Raw genomic sequence first — 23,925 nt, 5'->3', positions numbered from 1 at the left:
TATTGTAAGAGAATTTATTTGTCTGTGTCTGTTCGGAATCTAAGTCCCGTACTCTCTGTAGATTACCCAAATTATACGCGCCCCGTGAGTCTGACAAATGTTCGTAAAGTGGCGTCTGCTGTGATGTGTTATTAACTGAAATATTTTTTATCTCTGTTACCTCTTGCTGTAAACTTGACAATTTTCTACACAATGTGTTATTAGACGAATCGATCTCCTTGATTGTCTGTTGTAAATTTTGGAATTCTGGTGTTTGGTTAAACGAAATCGGTGAAGTATCGTCTGATTTGCTACCATTATTACTTTCAATAACGTCAATACGACTGGCCAATTCATCATATTTTTCAGTCAGTATTTTTACCTGATCATCGTTCTTAGTGTCAGAAGCATTAATCTGTTTTTGCATTTTACGTCGGTTTTGTTCAGTTTTTTAACGTCAGTTTTGACGACATCGGAATCCTGTGTTAGTTCTAATTGTTCGAGTCTGTCGGTCACTGTTTGAAAATCTGTTGTGTATGTGTCTGTTTTCGATTTAAGATCAGAAATTTCGCCACGTAATTTGGTGTTCAACTGTTCAATGGTATTAATTTTGTCCGATACTGTAGCAATATTGTTGTCTACGTATGTTTTTGCCTTCGCAAACATTTTACGTTTATCTTCTTGTCTCTGTGCTGTGATTGTTTCCATTACTTGACGTTTTACTTTATTTTGATCCTGAATAAATTTTCGGAAACGCTTATCACTGTTTTGTATGTGGTGATTAAAACGTTCGTCAATTTGAGTGTTCTGTTGGTCGAATTTCGCGTCTATCTTTGCATCCATTGTGCGCGAAAGTTCTGTTGTCATTAATTTAAACTCGTCACGTAATTGTGTAGCTTTTTCAGGGCATTGTTTACCAACTGCACTTATTTCGTCTCTAAGTGTTTCTGTTGTGACTGTTTGCATATCCCTTAATTCCTGAGCAATAGGTTTAATTTCTTCGCTACTTTTTCTTGAACAAGCCTCAATTTCCTCGCGTAACTGTTCCTTAGTATTATGACACTGCACAGCAACGGCCGTAAACTGCTCGCTAAGCTGTCTAGAATTGTTGTCTTATTTTTCATTAAGGCTGTCATGTTTTTCATTAAGCTGTTTGATCTGTTCACTAAGCTGTCTGGAATTGTTGTCTAATTTTTCATTGAACTGTTTGTTATCTTCACTCTGTTGTCTGACCTGTTCACTAAGTTGTTTGAGATCTTCATTATTATTGTCTAGCTTTTCATTAAGATTGTCTTGTTTTTTACTCTGTTGTAGCAATATTGCCATAATTTGTTCTAAGGTAACATTACCTACTCTATTCTCTGTACTGTTTGATGGTGTATCTGCAATTGTCGCGTTTTGTGTGACCATTTGGTCATTCTGTAATTTACAAAAAGGTTTGCCAGTCGGATGTACACTGTCAATCACTATTTCGGAATTAAATAAATCTGTCCCACTTTGAGTATCCTGTTCATTTTCATTAGAAAAATTCGTCTGTCCGTTACGTGAATTTTCCAAACCGGGTGTGTTAAGCTGGGCAGTGCTCATTACAATAGAGCGCCCCGCGTCATCAATTGTCGTCAAATTAACAGAGGAGACAATTGAGTTCGTTTGTTCATCATTAAGATAAAAATCATCATTAGTGGTTGGAACGCACTGATTGTCAGTGAACGCAGGATTGTCATCATTACACTGCGTGTCACAAGTACTATCTGTGAAGTTATTTAAGTCGGTAATTTCATTCATTACACCTCGCGATGTACTATTAATAGTTTTTCGCTGCATTTTAACACAAATCACAATTATTCACAAATGAAATAAGCACAATGTAAAAAGCAACAAACACAAATACAACAGAGCAACGAATTGCCGATGATCTGAGGAAAGAAAGTCATAAAATTAGTAAAAGCGTTGCGCCAAATGCTAATTATATTAAGTAAATAAGAGCAGATATCCGACTACTTTTCAGAAGATTCTCAAAGAAATACGATCCTGGTCCGGATGTCGCCAAGTGTAACCTCCCCGTGAAAAATATGTAAGTGGACATCATTAAATGTTAATGGGCATAGAGCCAAGTGTAACCTCCCCACAAATAATGTAAATGAACAGAATTGAATAGAATCGCAAATAGTGCCAAATGTTAGCTTCCCACAGTAATAAAAGTCAATGATAATAAAAATGTGCAAAAATGTTAAGTCCCCACAAAATTAACGTTAAGATCAACCTGATAAATTTTATTAGGGCAGCTGCGCTGACCTACGGCCCTGTGCAATAATTAATCTGATAAATTGATTCTGGGAGGAAAAGCATGGGAAATATTGTTTCAATTGGAATGATTATTTTCTTAAAAAGGATTGCTTTGAAAACAAAATTATTATTGGGGCATTTCTTGAACAAATTAATTACAATTAATATACATTACATTATCAGATATGCGCAATGCTGCTTCATTACCTTATTTAACAATATACCTTGTCCTGAACCTTGACCAGAGACCCATGTCGACGCCCGCCGACTCCTCACACACAAATCCGACTCGCAACTGAGTCCAAGGCGCAACAGCGTCCAACTCGGAACTGAACTACATGCTCTCGCGACTCGCTACGTACAACAACTGAACTCTCGCGCGGTCAAGCGCAGACTAGTAACGATAAATAACTCTCTGGTCAGAGATTCTGTCATGCCTCGCCATCGCTGGTTGAAACGTACGCGTTTCAAGGTGTCCTGTTGGCTAAAATATTCCGAAGGTAAAATAGTCCCCCGTTCGGATCTCCGGGAAAGGACTACTCAGGAGGACGCCATATCAGGAGAGAGGAAACTGGTTTTCTACGGATCGGAGGGTGGAATGTCAGATCCCTTAATCGTGTAGGTAGAAAATTTAAAAAGGAAAACGGATAGGTTGAAGTTAGATATAGTGGGTATTAGTGAATTTCGTTGGCAGGAGGAAAAAGATTTCTGGTCAAGTGAATACAGCGTTCTAAATACAAAATCAAATGAGGGTAATACAAAGTAGGCTTAATGATGAATAAAAAATAGGAGCACGGATACGCTACTACGAACAGGACACACCGAGAGAGATGGCACAGTGGTAAGCACACTGGACTCGCATTCGGGAGGACGACGGTTCAATCCCGCGTCCGGGCATCTTGATTTAGGTTTTCTTTGATTTCCCTAAATCGCTTCAAGCAAATGCCGGGATGGTTCCTTTGACAGGGCACGGCCAACTTCCGTCCCCATCATTTCCTAAACCGATCAGACCGATGACCTCGCTGTTTGTACCCTTCCCCCAAATCAATCCAACCCAACCCAACGAACAGGACAGAGAACGCATTATTGTGGCCAAGATAGACACGAAGCCCATGCCTACCACAATAGTACAAGTTTATATGCCAACTAACTCCGCGGATGAAGAGATTGAAGAAATGTATGGTGCGATAAAAGAAATTGTTCAGATAGTTAAGGGAGACGAAAATTAAATAGTCATGGGGGACTGGAATTTGATAGTAGGAAAAGGAAGAGAAGGAAAAGTGGTAGGTTAATATGGACTGGGGGTAAGGAATGAAACAGCAAGTAGCCTGGTAGAATTCTTAGCAGAGCATAACTTAATCATAGCTAACACTTGGTTTAAGAATCATGAAAGACGGTTATATACATGGGAGAGGCTTGGCGACACTGGCAGATTTCAGATAGATTATGTAATTGTAAGACAGAGATATAGAAACCAGGTTTTAAATTGTAAGACATTTCCAGAGGCAGGTGTGGATCCTGACCACAATTTATTGGTTATGAACTGTAGGCTAAAACTGAAGAAACTGCAAAAAGGTAGGAATTTAAGGCGATGGGATCTGGATAAACTGAAAGAACCAGATGTTGTAGAGTTTCACAGAGAGCATTAGGAACCAATTGACAAACACAGGGGAAAGAAACAAAGTAGAAGAAGAATTGGTATCTTTGAGAGATGAAATAGTGAAGGCAACAGACGATCGAGTAGGCAAAAAGGCGAGGGTAGTAGAAAGCCTTGGGTAAGACCAGAGATATTGAATTTAATCGATGAATGGAGAAACTAAAAAAATGCAGTGAATGAAACAGGGGAAAAGGAATACAAACGTCTCTAAAATGAGATCGACAGGAATTGCAAAATGGCTAAACAAGGATGGCTAGAGGACAGATATTAGAACGTAGAGTGGTCTAGCGGTTCTAGGCGCTCAGTCCGGAACCGTGCGACTGCTACGGTCGCAGGTTCGAATCCTGCCTCGGGCATGGATGTGTGTGATGTCCTTAGGTTAGTTAGGTTTAACTAGTTCTAAGTTCTAGGGGACTAATGACCACAGAAGTTGAGTCCCATAGTGCTCAGAGCCATAAGAACGTAGAAGCATATATCGCTAGGGGTAAGATAGATACTGCCTACAAGAAAACTAAAGATACCTTTGGAGAAAAGAGAACAACGTGTATGAATATCAAGAGCGCAGATGGGAAACCAGTCTTAAACAAAGTGGAAGGAGTATATAGAGGGTCTATACAAGAGCGATATACAGAGTGATTGTAAGTGAAGTTAAACTTTCAAAACGCTATAGGAATATCACCACTGGCCAGAATGACGTCAAATTGCAATGGAATATTATGGGAGAAGGGGGAATACGTATGGCAAAAGAAAAGAAACAGTGTGAAAATTGATCAACAGAGGGCGCTGTATGTGTCAGAATACGTAAATGAAAACACCTGTCATGCGCACGACCCATTGAAGTTGGCATAAACAAGCCGGGTATACGGCGACGTTCACCATGACTGTCTCAATTCAGGATCTCGCTCTGCTTGTAAACTGTATTACAAGAATGATGACTGTGCACACGTAGCTCTGCAGAAGTCCTGGACACTGAAGGGTTTGAAAAAATGCGTTGGTCTGTTGACTGCCGTGGGTCTGAATTCGGAAATTCGGAAAGACAGGTTCTTTTGGTGTGGAACCAGGTAGAGGAAGGAAACTAACTGATTCGACGTCAGTGGAAGCAGCGGTCACAGCAGTGCAGGAGGAGACGAGTGGTGGTGTGAAATCGTGTAGTGCACGGAGAATTGCCCGAACATTGGACATACCCGTGAGCACGGTGCGTAAAATCCCACGAAACATCCTTCTTTGCTATCCATTCAAAATAACCCATGTGCACGAGTTGCTTCCTGTTGACCAGCCAGCATGAGAGACCCTTGCTTTAGAATTTCTTGTTCGTGTGGAAGTGGACAATGATTGGCCGTGGAAGATTTTGTGGACAGACGAAGCCCACTTCCATCTGACAGGATATGTCAATACACGGAATTGTCGAATATAGGCAACAGAAAATCCACACGCAAATCAACCAGTATCACTTCATCCTGAAGTGGGGGTTTACGACATCATTTGTCATACGGTCATATTTTTTCCAAGAGACAGGTGCTACCAGTCCTGTCACCTGTACCGTCACTGGTAAACACTATGAGTGTAACCACCTCATTCCAGCTCTCCAACAGCATGGATGTGTGAATGGGATCATTTTTAAGCAAGATGGCGCACCTTCGCACATAAGCAGCTGCTGAAGCGTCATTTCGGAAATGCTAGAATTATCAGCTGCCATTTCCCTACAGCCTGGCCGTTCCGTGTTTCGATTACAAAAGCTGCATTGAAGGCACGCATTGCGCAATACATTCTGAACGTGACCCCGGAAACACCACGATCAGTTGTGGAACAGGCTGTTTCTCGATTTTAACTTGTTGCAGAAAACAGTGGACAACATATTGAACATGTTTTGCGAAAGTCACACGGAAATCAATAATCCGATTTGACTTTGATTGATGCTTTTTATGCGGTTTTGGCCTCAGGACAATTAAAAACCGATGTGATTGATGCTTTTTATATCGTTTTTGGCCTCAGGACAATAACAAACCGATTTTTCCCATCCGATGTGATGACCTTGCCGTGGTGTATGAGCTTACGTAACTAAGAGTATCACACCTGTACACCCATGCAAACTGAAGAGTACACTTTGCTTAACGTCGGATTAGGCATTGTTGTATGATTCATTTGTCGTTTGGTAGTCTACCACTATTAAATTATAATGCTTACAGCGCCATCTATTGCTACATTTTGTAACTATTTACTTTTCTTCTGCCATATGTTTTCCCACTTCTCCGATTATATTACGTTGCAATTTGACGTCATTCTGGTCAGTGGCGTTATTTCTACAGCGGTTTGAAAGTTTTACTTTATTTGTAATCATCCTGTACTTGAGAACAGTATTATGGAAATGGAAGAGACGTAGATGACGATGAAATGGGAGATATGACACTGCGTGAAGCATTTGATAGAGCACTGAAAGACCTAAGTCAAAACAATGCACCGTGAGTAGACAATTTTCTATTAGAACTACTGATAGCCTTGAGAGAGCCAGCCTCGACAAAACTCTTCCATCTGGTGAGCAAGGTATATGAGACAGGAAAAATACCCTCAGACTTCAAGAAGAATATAACAATTTCAATCCCAAAGAAAGCATGTATTAACAGGCGTGAAAATTACCGAACTATCAGTTTAATAAGTCACAGTTGCAGAATACTAACGCGAATTCCTTACAGACAAATGGAAAAACTGGTAGAATGGTTCAAATGGCTCTGAGCACTATGGGACTTAACATCTGAGGTCATCAGTCCCCTAGAACTTAGAAATACTTAAACCTAAGGACATCACACACATCCATGCCCGAGGCAGGGTTCGAACCTGCGACCGTAGCGGTCGCGCGGTTCCAGACTGAAGTGCCTAGAACCGCTCGGCCACTCCGGCCGGCAACTGGCAGAAGCCGATCTCTGGGAAGATCAGTTTGGATTCTGTGGCAATGTTGGAACACGTGAGGCAATACTGACCCTAGGACTCATCTTAGAAGACGGATTAAGGAAAGGTAAACCTATGTTTCTAGCATTTGTAGACTTAGACAAAGCTTTTGACAATGTTGACTGGAATACTCTCTTTCAAATTCTGAAGGTGGCAGGGGTAAAATACAGGGAGCGGATGGCTTTTACAATTTGCACAGAAACCACGTGGCAGTCATAAGAGTCGAAGGGAACGAAAGGGAAGCAGTTAGACTGGGTTGTACACTACCCCCGATGTTATTCAGTCTGTATATTGAGCAAGCAGTAAAGGAAACAAAAGAAAAATTTGGAGTAAGAATTAAAATCCATGGAGAAGAAAGAAAAACATTGAGGTTTGCCGATGACATAGTAATTCTGCCAGAGAGAGCGAAGGACCTGGAAGAGCAGTTGAACGGAACGGACAGTGTCTTTAAGGGAGGATATAAGATGAACTTCAACAAAAACAAAACGAGGATAATGAGATGCAGTCGAATTAAATCAGATGATGTTGAGGGAATTAGATTAGTAAATGAGACACTTAAAATAGTAGATGATTTTTGCTATTTGGGGAGAAAAACTACTGATGATGGTCGAAGTAGAGAGTGTATAAAATGTAGACTGGCTCTGGCAAGGAAAGCGTTTCTATAGAAGGGAAATTTGTTAACATCAAGTGTAGATCTCTTTTTTTTTCTGCGAATGAGCCCACTTAGGTTTCAGAGATCGCTGTAGGAACGTTGGTTGCCTTTCGTCTGCGTCCACATCCCTAGAGTTACCAAACTGCGGGAACGTTGACTGCAACGTTTCATACGCTGCGCCAAATAATCCCGACAGTTTTTGTGGGATTAAGATATGGCCTTTATCAGTCAGTGCTCTCTCAGTTTTCATATATTGGCTATACAGCTTTTGACGTTTCAGTCATTACCAATAGTCAATACTGTTTTTTGGACGATAGGTGCGTCAGAGTATCTAAACAGTGAACATATTATCAGGGCTCCTATTAATGGACTCTAACAGGCAAACGTTAACGGATTAAGATAAGATTATTTAGGTAGCCAGTCGACATTTTACAACTTGCCTGTATCACAGATAAATTGTCAGCTTTTAGGAAGTCTTTTCTGAAAATTTTTCACTACGGGGAATGATCAATATTCGGGGATATTACAGGAACGATTATTCGAACCAAAAAAAGTCAATTAAACATCGGTCCTAGAATACACACCTTAAGAGCTATGAGTACTTCTTCATCTTGGATACTATGAAACAAATCTCTTCTGCTGCAAGGTCTTCGCTTTTGAGGAGACAGTATGGATCAAAACAAGAAAACATTGTGCAGTAAACATGGGATCTAAAATTCATGCCTTAAGAGCTATGAGCACTTGTTCGTTAGAAATGTGTTTCACAATAGTAAAGATGAACAAGTGCTGATAGCACTTTAAGGTACATGTTTACTAGACGTCTTTTTCTTGTTTTTGGACCGTACTAAAAACTCTTAAAGTATTGTAAGGTGGCTATAATTTCGCACCTCACAAGCTCTCATCTACATACTTTGCCATGATTTACAACCACAATTAGGTATCATTTGATAGGTTGTATATCGTATATATGAATAGTCAAAGAAGGCTGACGTTGTCACGTAAATAGTTGTTAACGCTTATTGCATGAAAGTGATGGAGTGTCTTTATTATTAGAATGGCGTAATGAATGATTGCCTATACTAGTAGAGGTAGGAACGCCAGTGGAAATGAAGCGGCACGTGTAACTCAAGCCCTTGGTGGAAAAGCCCACACAGGTTTGTTGGTCCGGCTTCACACAAGAAGTGCCAAGACGGACGGTCTGGGCACCTGAGCGCGGAAGCACAATATATCTGCGGCCGGCCGGTGTTGTAGTGGGGCCAGAAGGATAATTGGATAATACTTCGGAAACTCTGAAAATCTTGGACGCAGCAGAGAGGAACGAGGAAGCGTTACCTCGGAAATAGCAGGCTGGGTTATTTCCGAGCATTTTTACTCTGAGAACTGTGCCATTGTATGAGTATAGGTATTTCCTTGGAAACTTTCCGCGCTGGACGACAAAAGACTAAAATATGGTTGGTCGGTGGTCGGAAGAATCTGTAGAGAGGGAGAATATTCCGTGGTTTCGAGAATATGATTGTCTTTCTGTACTTACGAGGGAGGGGAGCCGAGTTTTGCTGAGAAGCCAGTGGTGGGGAGACGAGGTCTTCCGTTTTGAGCGCCCATGTTGGACGGTCGTTCAGTATCAGCTTTTGTTGGTACAGACGGACTTGGTGTCTTTGCTCGCAGGAGATTTTATGGTTAGAGCGGTTAGGCACTGTACTGTTGCGAACATATACGATTCTGGACTTAACCTCCAGGTAGGGAGTCGCCGTTGAGTACGCAGTGTTCAGTGATTGAGAGCACTTCTTCTGTCTATACTCACGTAGAGAGGTTATCTAAATTCCGTCCCTGTGTCTGGGAACTCGCGTTTGTTGCCTGCAGAACACAGAGAGGAGAAAACAGTATTAGATCACACTAGACAGAGAACTGCCTTCTGCCGTCCTAGTGTTTGAAAGAGTTTTTATTTTGTGGCTGGAGTTCTTCCATCTATGCAGACGTATACGAGAACCATCACTCCAACGCACGGGACGCCGTACATATGGTGATATTGCTAATTGCCTCCGTTTATTAGGGCTATAAAACAGCTGTGATCACGTTACTTTTATTTCCACCGAGGTTGCAAGCCACTGTAGATCATCTTTGAAAGTAGTGTCTTCTAGTGTTTGGTAGGTAGGTGATGTCAGTCATTTCGCATTATTTATATTAGATCGCATAACCATAAAAAGAGACAGATTTGAGCAATTGATCAATCGTATTACTCAGGAAATTCATTTGTATCTCTTTATGTCCATTGGACATTGGTATATAAACTGTTGTAATAAGGGCTTTTAATCTACAATAAAGGTGTAAGCAGAAACAGCAATTATCATTTTATAGTTACTAGTTCCCTTAATCAGCCATTTATGTTTATGTTGTAATTTATATGTTAAAGAGCAAGAAGGAGCAGATATCATCATTAAGAGATCCTAAGACCTGCTTCAGGGGGAAGACAGACAGGGCCAAATCTTCATATTTGCGCACATTCATTTTACACCCGCCTGAAGTAACATCTGGGAGTATGAAAAGAAAAGGGCCTGCAGTAGAAGACATTTGTTTCACAGTATGCAGATGAAGAAGTGCTCATAGCTCTTAAGGTATGCATTTTAGAGCCCATGTATATTAGACATTTTTGCTTCGAATAATCGTTCCTGTCATATCCCCGTATACTGACCTTTCCTCCTAGAAAATCCTGTATAGAATCGATAAATAATATAGGTAAGAAGAGAACAGAGGCCTTTGAAATTTTTTGTTACAGACGATTAGCGAACATTTGATAAGCTGATCGGGTAGCTAATGAAGACCTACTCAGGGGCTTTATTGCACAGGTGGACCGTAAGAAGGGCTTGGTTGATAAAACACTTTCTAAGACATGTATTTAATACTAAGGTCAATAAGCTAATGGCGAGAAGTGCGTGCGTGCGTGTGTGTGTGTGTGTGTGTGAGAGAGAGAGAGAGAGAGAGAGAGAGAGAGAGAGAGAGAGAGAGAGGGAGAGAGAGAGAGAGGGAGACAGAGAGAGAGGGGGGGCGTGGTGATCCTAGAATTAAACATACAGTAAGCAGATTCACAGGAATATAGATTGCTGTAGATTCGGGGATACAATGGAGTGGGAAGCTGTATCACCACAGTCTTCGCATTGAAGACAAAGACGACGTCACCACATGTCAGAGAGACCACAACAGAATTGATCACAAAAATGAATATTCAACCGGAAAAACTACAGAGTCAATACAGATATTTACAGAGGCAAAAGGATTTTTGATATTATTTACTAGTTAAGTATTTACAAAGACTCAGACCAATCGAAAACTTACCCACATCGAGCCACTGAAACCGTCAAACTCTAGGTTAATGTACGTGCAACTAGCAAGATGTGACGGGTATTTTATCTCGTACTGTAAGCTGTCGACTGCAGCTCAGTAATTCTGCACAGCACATGCCCGTACCCGATTTCTGCAGGTTGTCTGTCTATAGGCCGCCCGCTTCCTGTTCGAAGCCTGTTGAGCCACTATCATATAGTCTACTTTTCTTTACTGACAGAGGTGAACTTGTCTTCAAGGCTGGCAATTTCTGGACGATTAAGAAAGTTTCATTTCCATATTTTCATTCTGGTTTCTCTGAATCAGCGTCGAACTGCGTTGTGTAGTGCAGAAAACTCTGAATTGGTGGACAGTAATGTCCTGATTGAAAGTCGTGTGATGACGTGGAAAAAAGATAACACTCCCAGCCCTCGTACACGGGAAGTTTTATTTTTGCACAAGAAAATCGTCCGATAAATCTTTCCCCGTTCAAACCGCCTTTTCTTTCCCCGTAAGCACTATTATCTACCATCTCTATGAATTGTACTTTTCGGATTTAGCGGAATCTATCCATTATTTTCGATAATACACATTATTTACCCCTTTTCAACAGGATGATGTTCGCCTAGTGAGACAAATCTCATTGCCGTACGACCGTTAAATGTATATCACCTCATGAGGTATCTCATGAGGTACCCGTGGGGTGGTGGAAACTGTATTCCACCAACTATCAAATGTCTGGCGCCGACAGCAGGAAGTTTAAAGCACTGTGCCGTTCAGCAGCTTTCTGCGTTTCTGGTCCTCACGAGGCCGACTGGTACATTGCTTCGATGGCCAGGCGCAGAGCGAAAACTGGAATCTTATATGACACTCAGACACCTCAGGGTCTTTTCGAAATCATTACAGAGCAAACCTTCAAGTGTACCAGAAAACAGGTTTCTATTCAAAAACGGACTGGAATTTAATACATTTAGAGCAAGGAGTCCGACGATTTAACATCTGACTTTCGGAAAAATATCATCCACAAAATTCCGAAAACTGCGAGAGCTCAGAAGTGCGAGAATCACTGCACAATCAGCTTAACAGGTCATGCATGCAATTTGCTGACAAGAATAACATACAGAAGAATAGAAAAGAAAATTGAGGATGTATTAGATGACGATCAGTTTGGCTTTAGGAAACGAAGGGGCACCAGAGAAGCAATTCTGAAGTTGCGGTTGATAATGGAAGCAAGACTAAAGAAAAATCAAGACACGTTCATAGGATTGGTCGACTTGGAAAAAGCGTTCGACAAGGTAAAATCGTGCAAAAGTTCGAAATTCTGTGAAAAATAGGGGTAAACTATAGGGGCTGACAAAATGGTTCAAATGGCTCTAAGCACTATGGGACTTAATTTCTGAGGTCATCAGTCCCCTAGAACTTTACTTAAACCTAACTAACCTAAGGACAACACACACACCCATGCCCGAGGCAGGATTCAAACCTACGACCGTAGCTGTCGTGCGGTTCCAGACTGTAGCGTTAGAACCGCTCGGCCAACCTGGCCGGCATAGGGACTGACAGGTAACACACAATATGTACTAGAGCCAAGGGGGAATGATAAGAATGGACGAGCAAGAACGAAGTGCTCGTATTAAAAATGGTGTAAGACAGAGATGTAGTCTTCCTCCCCTACTGTTAATTCTGCACATCGAAGAAGCAATGATGGAAATAAAAGAAAGGTTCAAGAGTGAAATTAAAATTCAACGTGAAAGGGCAACAATGATACGATTCGCTGATGACATTACTATCCTGAGTGAAAGCGGAGAAGAATTACAGGATCTGTTCAATGGATGAAGAGTCTAAGGAGTACAGAATGTGGACTCAGAGTAAACCAAAGAAAGACGAAAGTAATAAGAAGTAGCAGAAATGAGAACAGCGAAAAACCTAACATCGGAACTGAGGTAACGAAGTAGACGAAGTCAAGGAATTCTGCTACTTAGGCAGCGGAATAACCCATGGTGAACGGAGCAAGGACATCAAACGCAGACTAGCACTGACAAAAAGGGCGTTCCTGGCCAAGAAAAGCCTACTATTATCAAACATATGCCTTAATTTGAGCAAGAAATTTCTGAAAATGTACGTTTGGAGTACAGCATTGTATGGTAGTGAAACATGGACTGTGGGAAAAACGGAACACAAGTGAATCGAAGCATTTGAGATACGGTGCTGCAGAAGAGTGTTGAAAACTAGGTGGCCTGATAAGGAACGAGGAGGTTCTGCACAGAATCGGAGAGGAAAGGAATATGTGGAAAACAATTGCAAGGGGAAGGGACAGGATGATACGACATCTATTAAGACATCAGAGAATGACGTCCATGGTACTAGGCTGTAGAGGGCAAAAACGTTAGAGGAAGACAGATTGGAATACATCGAGCAAATAATTGAGGACGTAGGTTTGCTACTCTAAGATGAAGAGGTTGGCACAGGAGATGAATTCGTGGCGGTTCACATCAAACCAGCTAGAAAAAGAGCAAGGGACCAGTGTGTGATGTGACGAACCTTAACAGTGAAGTAGACTTTTGAAACTTGTTTTCCACTGTTATGTCAGCTACATGAACGATCTATGCCGTTCTGCTGTCACTGCACATGTACAGCGAAGATCATGTAAACCAAGATTGTAGCCAGGTTCACAACAGTCGCTTTATGGTGTTTTATTGACTATGGAAAAATCGTTGTGTTGGTTCTTTTGACCACTGTTCGTTTAAGAGATTGGTCACTGAACTTTAAATGATGCAACGGTAATCCATTTAACTAGGTTGCTCTGCTACAAACAAACAGTGAATTATGGAGTCTGCACATAAAATGGTCTGCATGCTTTGCACTTCAGTGAACCTTAAGATGCTCAATATATGAACGAAATCGGTCATTATTATGGAGGCAAATGCGACAGTGGGCTGCAATAAAAATATCAGACTAATAATTCAGTTGTCGTGTAAATACCTCCTCTTCGAATAACAAAGTTTGACGGTTTTTAGGAGAATAAATAATAGTACAACTAAAGAAACTTAAGGATAGTGCTACATTGCAAAACTCCACGTAACGCTGAAGAGCAAGACTTTTACCTCAGATTTTATATCGGTAAACGTACGCTGAATGCGTTAATCTACTTCAGGTATTTTGCTTTCTTCGGTCATATTGCTCTGGAAAAGTCTTTAAAAACGAATATACAAAAAAAGTAAAAATCTCTCATTTCTTCCACAACTTCATCTTTTTCACCCGACTTACATCAACATCTACATCATACTCCGCAAGCCACCTAATGGTGTGTGGCGGAGGGTAATTTCGGTACCACTATCTGATCCCTCCAACCCTGTTCCACTCACGAATAGTGAGTGGGAAGAATGATTGTCAGTAAGCCTCGGTATTGGATCTAATTTCTCGAATTTTCTCCTCGTGGTCAGTTCGCGAGATGTATGTAGGGGGAAGTAATAAGTCGTCTAACCCCTCATGAAAAGTGCTGTCCCGCAATTTCAGTAGTAAATCTCTCCGTGATCCACAACGCCTCTCTGATAACGTCGCCAGTGGACTTTGTTTAGCATCTCCGTAACGCTCTCTTCCCAGCTCAACGATCCCGTGACGAAACACGCCGCTCTTCGTTGGATCTTCTCTACCTCCTCTATCAGTCGTACCTGATAGGGATCCCAGACAGATGAACAGCATTCAAGAATCGTGCAAATAAGCGCCTTATAAGCCACTTCTTTCGTGGATTAGTTACATTTCCTGAAGATTCTTCCGATGAATCTGAGTCTGATGCCTGCTTTTCCACTGTTTTATATGGTGTTTCCACTTAAGGTCGCTCTGGATAGTTACGCCCAGATATTTTACGGCGTACATTGTCTCCAGGTGTTAGTCATCAATAGTGTAGCTGTACAGTAGTGGATTTGTGTTCCTATGTTTGCGCAATGTTTTACGTTTATTTACGTTCGGGGTCAACTGCCAGAGTCTGCACCATTCATCAATTCTCTGCAGATCGTTCTGCAAATTCTTAGTATCTTATGGCGTTGCTACTTTGGTAAAATCAACTGCATCATCTGCGAATAGCCTTAAAGAGCATCTGACGCTTTCTACTAGATCGTTTACATGTATTGTAAGAGCAACTGTCCTATCACACTTCCCTGTGTTACTTCGGGTATTACCTTTACATCTGTCGATTTAGTTCCGTTAAGAGCGACGTTTTGAGTTCTGTCTGGAAGAATGTGTTGAATCTAATCGCAGGTCTGCTCCGATACTCCGTAATCTAGTTTTTTTTTTTCACTAAACGGCAGTGTGGGACGGTGTCAATGCCTTATTGAACTCAAGGATCGCGGCATCAACCTGAGAGCTGTTGTCCACTGCGCTGCGTATCTCATGGAAGAACAGACCGTGCTGAGTTTTGCATGATCTCTGTTTGCGGAATCCATGTTGATTCTTATAGAACAGATGTTCATTTTCCATGAACATCATAACTCTTGAGCATAAAACATGTTGCATAATTCTTGAGCATAAAACATGTTCCATAATTCTACAACAGATAGGTCTATAACTGTGTGGACCTGTCTTACGGTCTTTCTTAAAAACGGGAATTACCTGCTCTTTTTTCCAGTCAGGTACCTTTCGTGGCTCAAGCGATCTACGATAAATTACTGCTAGATGGGGAGCAAGTTCTTTCGCATAATCTTTATAGAATCTTATAGGTATCTCATCTGGTCCTGAAGCCTTTCCACTACTAAGCGATTGTAGCTGCTTTTCAATTCCGCGATCGGTTATCTCAATAACTGTCCCATTCCTTATAGTATGGATTCTTGGTTGGTTATTTTTGTATAATGACTGAACTGCCGTAATCAGATATGCTAAAACTCCAATTTCCTTAAGCGATTCCCATTGTATTTTCCGCTTTACCTCGTCCAGCGCATGACGATTGAAAGGAGGCGCAGTGGTACGATCTTCCACGGTGAAACAACTTCGGAAGACCGAATTCAGTATTTCGGCCTTCTCTCTGTTATCTTCCGTTTCGGTGCCGGTGTGGTCGCTGAGAGAATGGATAGATGATTTTGACCCACTTACTGATTTTACATACGACCAAAAGCTCTTAGGGTTTTTACTCAGGTCGGTTAACAACGTCTTACTTTCAAAATCATTGAACTCTTCTCTCATTGCCCTCCTTACGCTCGTTTTCGCTTCGTTAGCTTTTGTTTGTCAGCTAGGTTTTTACTCTACTTTTTTACTTTATAGGGCGCTTCAGTACCCTGTTTTTATTATTCCTTGTTCGTCATCGTCATCATCATCATCATCGTCGTCGTCGTCGTTGTCGTCGTCATCAAGGGCTATGCCCTTTGGCTTGTACAGTCACACAGTCTCATTGTTCACGCCATGTCTTTAAGGAACGTCAAGCTTTGCTCTTGCCGGCTGCAGTTCTAGTTATTCTGTCATTGACATGCGCTGGACATTGTCTTTCCAGTTCAGTCTGTATTTTTCAGTTACGTTTGTAATGAGTGCGACATTTCTTTTATGGTCGGACAAAGCGAAGGAACTCCATCTCTGATGATTCCATCCGCCTTAACTGATCAGATGTTAGGGTCCAACATTCTCTGCCTTACATAGGATTGTAAGTTTAATTAGTGTTTCTTTCTGTACGTTACGTTTTAATGACGTTGTATAGATCCAGAGAAATACCTGAATCTGAACTGTATTAGCTCCCCATCATCTGACTTGGGAAATTTAAAATTGCACCCTAATTGTTTAAACTCTTTTATTTGTTCAGTTATGTACATACTGCAATTTGAAGCTTCAGACTGTCCTGTTATAATGTGATCATCGGCAAACAGCATCGTCTTAAAATAAAAATTATTGCAGCTTAATGTGTCATTTAATAAAGTCACCCATTTACGAATGATATCGTCAGTGTAAACATTGAAAGTGTGGGAGCAGTGGGCAGCCTTGTCTAACTGACTGATTAACATCGGCATATGCTGTACCATTCCTTATGGTATGGATTCTTGGTTGGTTATTTTTGTATAATGACTGAACTCCCATTTCCTTAAGCGATTCCCATTGTATTTTCCGATTTACCTTGTCCAGCGCCTTTTCATAATCGATAAAAGCATGTTAAGTTAACAATATAAATTCTCTTCTTTTCTCGGTTACTTGCGCCAAAGCGAAAAGACAGTCAGAACATGAGATACCTGTTCTAAAACCATGTTGTATATCTAACATACGTGCTTTCACTATTGGTACTAAAATGTTGTTTATAGTTTTAGCACACAGTCCGTAATACGTATTTAGCAGACTTATTCCTCGGTAATTTGCACATTGTGATTTATCGCCTTTCTTACAAATAGGGCTTACCAGAGCCTCATTCCATTCGTCTGACTCATGTTCACTCAGCCAGCAGGCATTCATAAAATTTAAGACTCTACGCTTTAGTTAATCAGATGCATATTTAATCAGCTTCGTATTTATGTTACCAGTTCCCGGCGGCTTTTTGTTCTGTGTTTCTTTGATCACGTTTTATAGCTCTTTCATTGTTATCAGATCTATAGAGTCACTGGCTCAAATGGCTCTGAGCACTATGAGACTCAACGTCTGAGGTCATTAGTCCCCTAGAACTTAGAACTAGTTAAACCTAACTAACCTAAGGACATCACACACATCCATGCCCGAGGCAGGATTCGAACCTGCGACCGTAGCGGTCTCGCGGTTCCAGACTGCAGCGCCTAGAACCGCACGGCCACTTCGGCCGGCTATAGAGTCACTGGTATTGGTGTTTATTTCTGGTTCTTCTTCATTATCAGTCCATAGACATTTAAAGTATTTTAACCACTCTTTTGGGATATTACGTTTAACTGTAAAGTATCTCATTCTTGTTTGTTTAAGAGCTTCATAACTTTGTATGCTTCGTTTTGTCTGCCATAAATATGTTCAGTTTCACGCACATATCTGTTTCAACTTCCCCATTTCATTTTTCGGATTTCTGTCTTTAGTGAAGCAGATTTACTTTTATAATACTCTCTGTAATTCATGGAGCGGGATTAACCGAGCGGTCTAAGGCGTAATAGTCATGGACTGTGCGGCTGGTCCCGTCGGAGGTTCGAGTCCTCTCTCGGGCATTGGTGTGTGTGTTTGTCCTTAGGATAATTTAGGTTAAGTAGTGTGTAAGTTTAGGGACTGATGACCTTAGCAGTTAAGTCCCATAAGATTTCACACACATTTGAACATTTTTTTTTTTTAATTCTTGTTACTAGGTAATGTCAGGTTTTTCGTATACTCCTCCTTTTTGTTTTTTATTAGTTTGCTGATATGGTTATTCCAATTCGTTAACCCCTTTTACAATATTTCTTTTTTGTCATTCCTAATGCTTCAGCACCTGTGTGCTTTATAATTTCTTTAATATTTTATCATTCTCCATCTGTGTTGTAACTTACTGGTTTCATTTGACATTTCGCATTTAGTCTCTTTTTGTGTAACAGAAGAACGAAGAACTCATAATAGTAATGAATTTTATGACCTCTTACAGAATAGTTTAGGAAAATAAAAATGGTTATACATTTCTCATTAGGAAACTTAAGCGTCTGAATGGGTGAGAGACCCATTAAGAATACAGTAGATACAGAGGGTGAAAATACATCGAATAACAAAGAAGCTGATAGAGTTTGCCACACATAATGAATTACGTATAACAAATACCTACTTTGGGCATCATGACATCTACGAGGGCCGTTCAGAAAGTAACCTCCGGTTGATTTAAAAAAATACACCAAGTTAAATAAAAATATTTTAATATATACATCTTACAACTACATCTTTGCACTATTTTTCTACATATTCTCCATAGCGATTGAGGCACTTATCGTATCTCTTCACAGGCTTTGAAATTCCTTCTGCATAAAAATCACCCGCTTGTGCCTGGAGCCAGCCTGTGACCGCATCTTTGAGCTCTTCGTCATCATCAAACCGCTGTGACCCGAGCCATTTCTTCAAATGCATGAAGAGGTGATAATCACTTGGCGCCAGGTCTGGGCTGTAAGGTGGATGGTTGATAACGTCCCACTTGAAGGACTCAAGAAGGGCCGTTGTTCTGCGAGCAGAGTGAGGACGGGCGTTATCGTGCAAAAAAACGATACCGGAAGTCAGCATACCACGGCGTTTGTTCTGTATAGCCCGTCGTAACTTTTTTATTGTTTCACAGTACACGTCTTGATTAATGGTCGTACCACGTTCCATGAATTCAACCAACAACACCCCTTTGGCATCCCAAAACACCGTTGCCATCAGTTTTCTGGCAGAAAAATCTTGCGAGGCTTTTCTTGGTTTGGTAGGCGAATTTGAATGTGCCCACATCTTTGATTGTTCTTTTGTCTCAGGGTTCACGTACTTAATCCAGGTTTCGTCACCGGTCACGATACTGTTTAACAATGGTTCTCCTTCGTCCTCATAACGTGACAGAAAGTCTAATGCAGAGGCCATTCTTTGAGTTTTGTGGTGGTCGGTAAGAATTTTGGGCACCCATCGTGCACAGAACTTACGGTAACCCAATCTTGCTGTCACTATCTCGTACAAGAGAGTCTTAGGAATCTGTGGAAAACCAGTAGACAACTCCGACATTGAGAAACGTCGATTTTCACGAACTTTTGCATCAACTGTCTGAACGAGTTCGTCAGTCACCAATGATGGTCTACCACTCCTCTCTTCATCATGAACGTTTTCTCGTCCACTTTTAAATAAACGTACCCATTCACGGACAACTCCTTCACTCATAACTCTTGGTCCGCACACGGCACAAAGCTCACGATGAATAACTGCTGCAGAATATCCTTTGGCTGTAAAAAACCTTATGACAGCACGCACTTCACATTTGGCGGGGTTTTCTATTGCAGCACACATTTCAAACTGCCACAAAAACTAAACTAGCGCAGGTACGACGTTCACTCGACCACGGCTTGATGCCGACTGACCTGTTGAGTGCGTGAACACACAGATGGCGTCGCTACTCCCCCCACAACCCGCACTGTGACCAATCGGAGGTTACTTTCTGAACCGCCCTCGTATAAATTTACTTGGGCAGCTCGAGGTGTCGACAGAAAAAGAAAACTTTGGTGGCCGATTGATGAATGTCTGTCGCTGCAGCGCAATTTCACCGCGCATCTGGCAAGGTTAGTAAACAGGTGAGATGTCGATACCAGAGCATAAAGTCTTGTGAATTTCATTCCGTGTGCTGAGTTGGACTATAGGGCCAAACTATGCTTCGCAGACACACGCATGGACACTTTAGAAAGATGTCAGCATTTGAGAGACGATTTGTATTTGGGCTCAAAGAAGCCAGTTGGAGTAATCTGCAAATCGCTCGACATTTGTATAGAAGCGGTGCCACTATTCGATGATGTTGACAGGAAAGGGTGAACAATGGCCGAACACAGCGTCAAAAAGGAAGCGGGCGACCTACAGGGACGAGAGAACGTGAGGACCGAGCAATCGTCACTCAGGGACCCAGATTTATCAGTATCGTCGATCCATCATGCCACTGCTGCATCGGGGACCACAGTAACCATTACTCATCGGCTCACAGATAGGGGCTGAACTCATGGCTCAACTTCCGCCGACTACTGTTGACCTCTTGACACCAAAGAGCCCGTCTGGAGCGGTGTCGCGAACATTCTGCATGGAATTTCATTGAATGGACTAGAATTGTCTTCAGTGATGTCCTGCTTCGAACTGAGCCCCGATGACCGGCAAAGACGCATCGGACCGGTAGGATACCAACTTGACTGTTGCCCTCCGTACGAACCGTGGGGTGGTCTGGAGTGCCGTTTAATTTTATAGCAGGACTAGGCTTACATTTCAGCAAGATAATGCCCGCCCCCGCACGGCGAGAGTTTCTACTGCTTGTCTTCGTGTTTTCCAGACCCTTCCTCGGCCAGCAAGGTCACCAGATATCTCTCCAATTGGGCACGTTTGGAGCATTAAGGGCAGGGCCCTCCAACCGGCTCGGGATTTTGACGATCAAATTGGACAGAATTACGCACTATATCCCTCAGGTGGATATCCAACAATTCTTTCAATCAATGCCAAGAGGAACATCTGCTTCCATGACGGCCAAAGATGGATCAAAGCGTTAGTGACATCCCTAATTTGTGAAACTCTTTTTCTTGAATAAATCATCCATTTTTTCTGAAATTGTAATAATTTTTTTGTCTGTACATATACATCACATCAACCGATATCCGTCCGATTTGGATAATTCCTTCGTGGTGCATCCTTTTATGGCTTAGTGTAGTCTCAAAATATTATAGCAAACGAGACTAAATGAGAAATCATTGCGGCCGCTGTGACCGAGTGGTTCTAGGCGCTTCAGTCCGGAACCGCGCAGCTGCTGCGGTCGCAGGTTCGAATCCTGCCTCGGTCATGAATGTGTGTGATGTCCTTAGGTTAGTTAGGTTTAACTAGTTCTAAGTCTAGGGGACTGATGACCTCAGATGTTAAGTCCCATAGTGCTTAGAGCCATTTGAACCATTTGAGAAATCATTCTTTGGTTTTGAGCTTAATTCTGTGTCAAATATGCTATCTGTTCCATTCAACAATTCCTCTAAGTTTTCCGTATCTCGCCGGCCGGTGTGGCCGTGCGGTTCTAGGCGCTACAGTCTGGAACCGCGTGACCGCTACGATCGCAGGTTCGAATCCTGCCTCGGGCATGGATGTGTGTGATGTCCTTAGGTTAGTTAGGTGTAAGTAGTTCTAAGTTCTAGGCGACTGATGACCTCAGAAGTTAAGTCGCATAGTGCTCAGAGCCATGTGAACCATTTTTGAACTTTCCGTATCTCTACTGTAAGTAGCCTGTTTATATGTTTATATGTTGGCAGCGCGATAGACTGCATTAATAACTCTGACAGCGCTGCGCGCCCTCTGTAAGAGGCCCTGTGTGGCTGGTCGGACTCGCAGTTGGAGGTGAATAGCCAGCAGTGATGGAGATTGGAAGTTAATAGGTAGCAGTGATGGAAGATGGAGATGAATAGCCAGCAGCGGTGGAGGTTGGAAGTTAATAGTTAGCAGTGATGGAGGTTAGAGGTCTGAAGTGTTAGCGCGGACGAACGGTCTGGGCGTGAGTCTGTCATGGAGATTTAATGTAATATTGTTGACGACTATATAATTTTTGGAACTGGATGTCACGGACGATTATATACTTTTTTTGAACTGGATGTCACACTATTAAGGTAAAATTTGCTAAATACATTGTTTGCTCTGCAACAAAATCTTTCCTTTGCTAACCACATGCCTATTAGTAGTTAGAGCCTACAGTAGTTAGAATCTCTTTATTTAGCTGTCTGTATTGGTGCTTGCTGTATTGCTGTAGTTCGTGTGATGAAGATTTTCTGTGAGGTAAGTGACTTATGAATTGTATGGGTTGTTGTTAGGATTCCTTCTAATTCAGGGCCATTCTTTTGTGGTAATTGTTCGCAGTCAGATTTCGTTCCGCTAGGATACTGTGGGGCATTAATGTATAGAACAAGTATGAGCTGGATTTGTTAGGAAAATTCTGTAGGTCAGAAATGAAATGATAAAGACAAGCAAAGAGACAGTTCGTTCAGTTTCACTCAGCAGTTTTAGATGGTTCAGTTGCATTAAGCAATTTCACTCAGCAGTTTCAGAATTAAATGACGTAAAAGTTTCATCTTCTCAGTTATTTCAGTTTAAGTAAAAACGTAATAAAGAAGTTTCACCTGTCGACCTTTAGCGAGGATAGCTCACTGGAATCTTCTGATTTTCTTGTAGTTTAAATGATTAGTGCATGATTAGAAATTAGTTATTGTCTACTGCTAGCGTGTAATTGTATATAGAGAATTTCCTTTGTAGTTTCTTTTTGTTGTACGGTATTGTAATGAGCAAAGCAGTTGTGGCATGCACGTGGATTTGCATTAAGTATTTCGCAGTCGCGTTTGCAACTAATTAGATATTGATTATTTTCAGTGCTATTTTAAAGTGTCTTCTTAACTTTTTGCTTTTCAAATTGCATTTTCTCTGTGTTATCGTGTGAAATTCTGTGACAATCATTCCGTGTGACAAGCGCAACACTAGGCTGAAAGTAAACTAAGAAATGACAGTGACGACGAGCGTAGCTTGTTAGTACCACCTTGTAACGAGCTGACAAATGTTCAAGACAGTAATTTGATAATTGTCCATAAGGACATAGACCAGGCAGTATATAACGGGAAAGAAATGGAAGCAATCAGTGAACTCGGAACTATTGTCGACCGATTGGCCAGTAACTGTTCGCCTCAGGTATGAGGAATAACAGAACAAAATCTTGCAAATACCGTAGATTCAGGTTTTGCGTCATCACCCTTTTCTCGATTAAGTCAAGATTCATTCTTTGCTCTTCAAAATACGAATATTGGCAGTGCAAATGCATTGTTATTGCAATTAATGCAACAAACGGAACAAAATCAGAAACTAATAGATCAAAAGTTAGATACAATGATACAAAATGAGGAACGAATACTGCAACGGCTCCAAAAATGTAACACCATTGAACAACCACTTGAACAAACACATGAAGATTTAACCGCTGAGACACGCGAAATCGAATCCAGAAATATCAAAAAGTTTCTGAAGATGTAAAAACACAAATTTGCGAACATTTTCAGCCTATCTTTTCGCGACACGAAGACACATTACAGAATCATGAAGCTGACATAAAAGAACTGCAGATTATTGTACATAAAAATCACGATACCTTGCATGCTAAAACTGACTCTGTTGCAACTACCGATACGGTCGCGCAACTTGTAATAGATCAGGAAAACTTCAAGGACACAGTAGATACTCTAAAATTTGATTCAGAAAAACACACAGAGCAAATCAGCACATCATCGGAAAAAGTAACCGAACTTTCGGATCAGCTAACTAGTTTATCTACGAAGGTAGATGATGAACTGAATGATACAAGACCGGTAGCTTTTACTGACACAGAACAATACGAGGAAATTAGGAAATTCAAACAAAATCAGAAACAAATTAATAGCCATCATAAAAGTGAAATGCGGGAAATACAAGATCAGTTGGCACACGTAATACAATAATT

Source organism: Schistocerca piceifrons, chromosome 5, assembly GCF_021461385.2.
Source record: "Schistocerca piceifrons isolate TAMUIC-IGC-003096 chromosome 5, iqSchPice1.1, whole genome shotgun sequence".
NCBI classification, from domain to species: domain Eukaryota; kingdom Metazoa; phylum Arthropoda; class Insecta; order Orthoptera; family Acrididae; genus Schistocerca; species Schistocerca piceifrons.
This window is presented reverse-complemented; position numbering follows the sequence as displayed.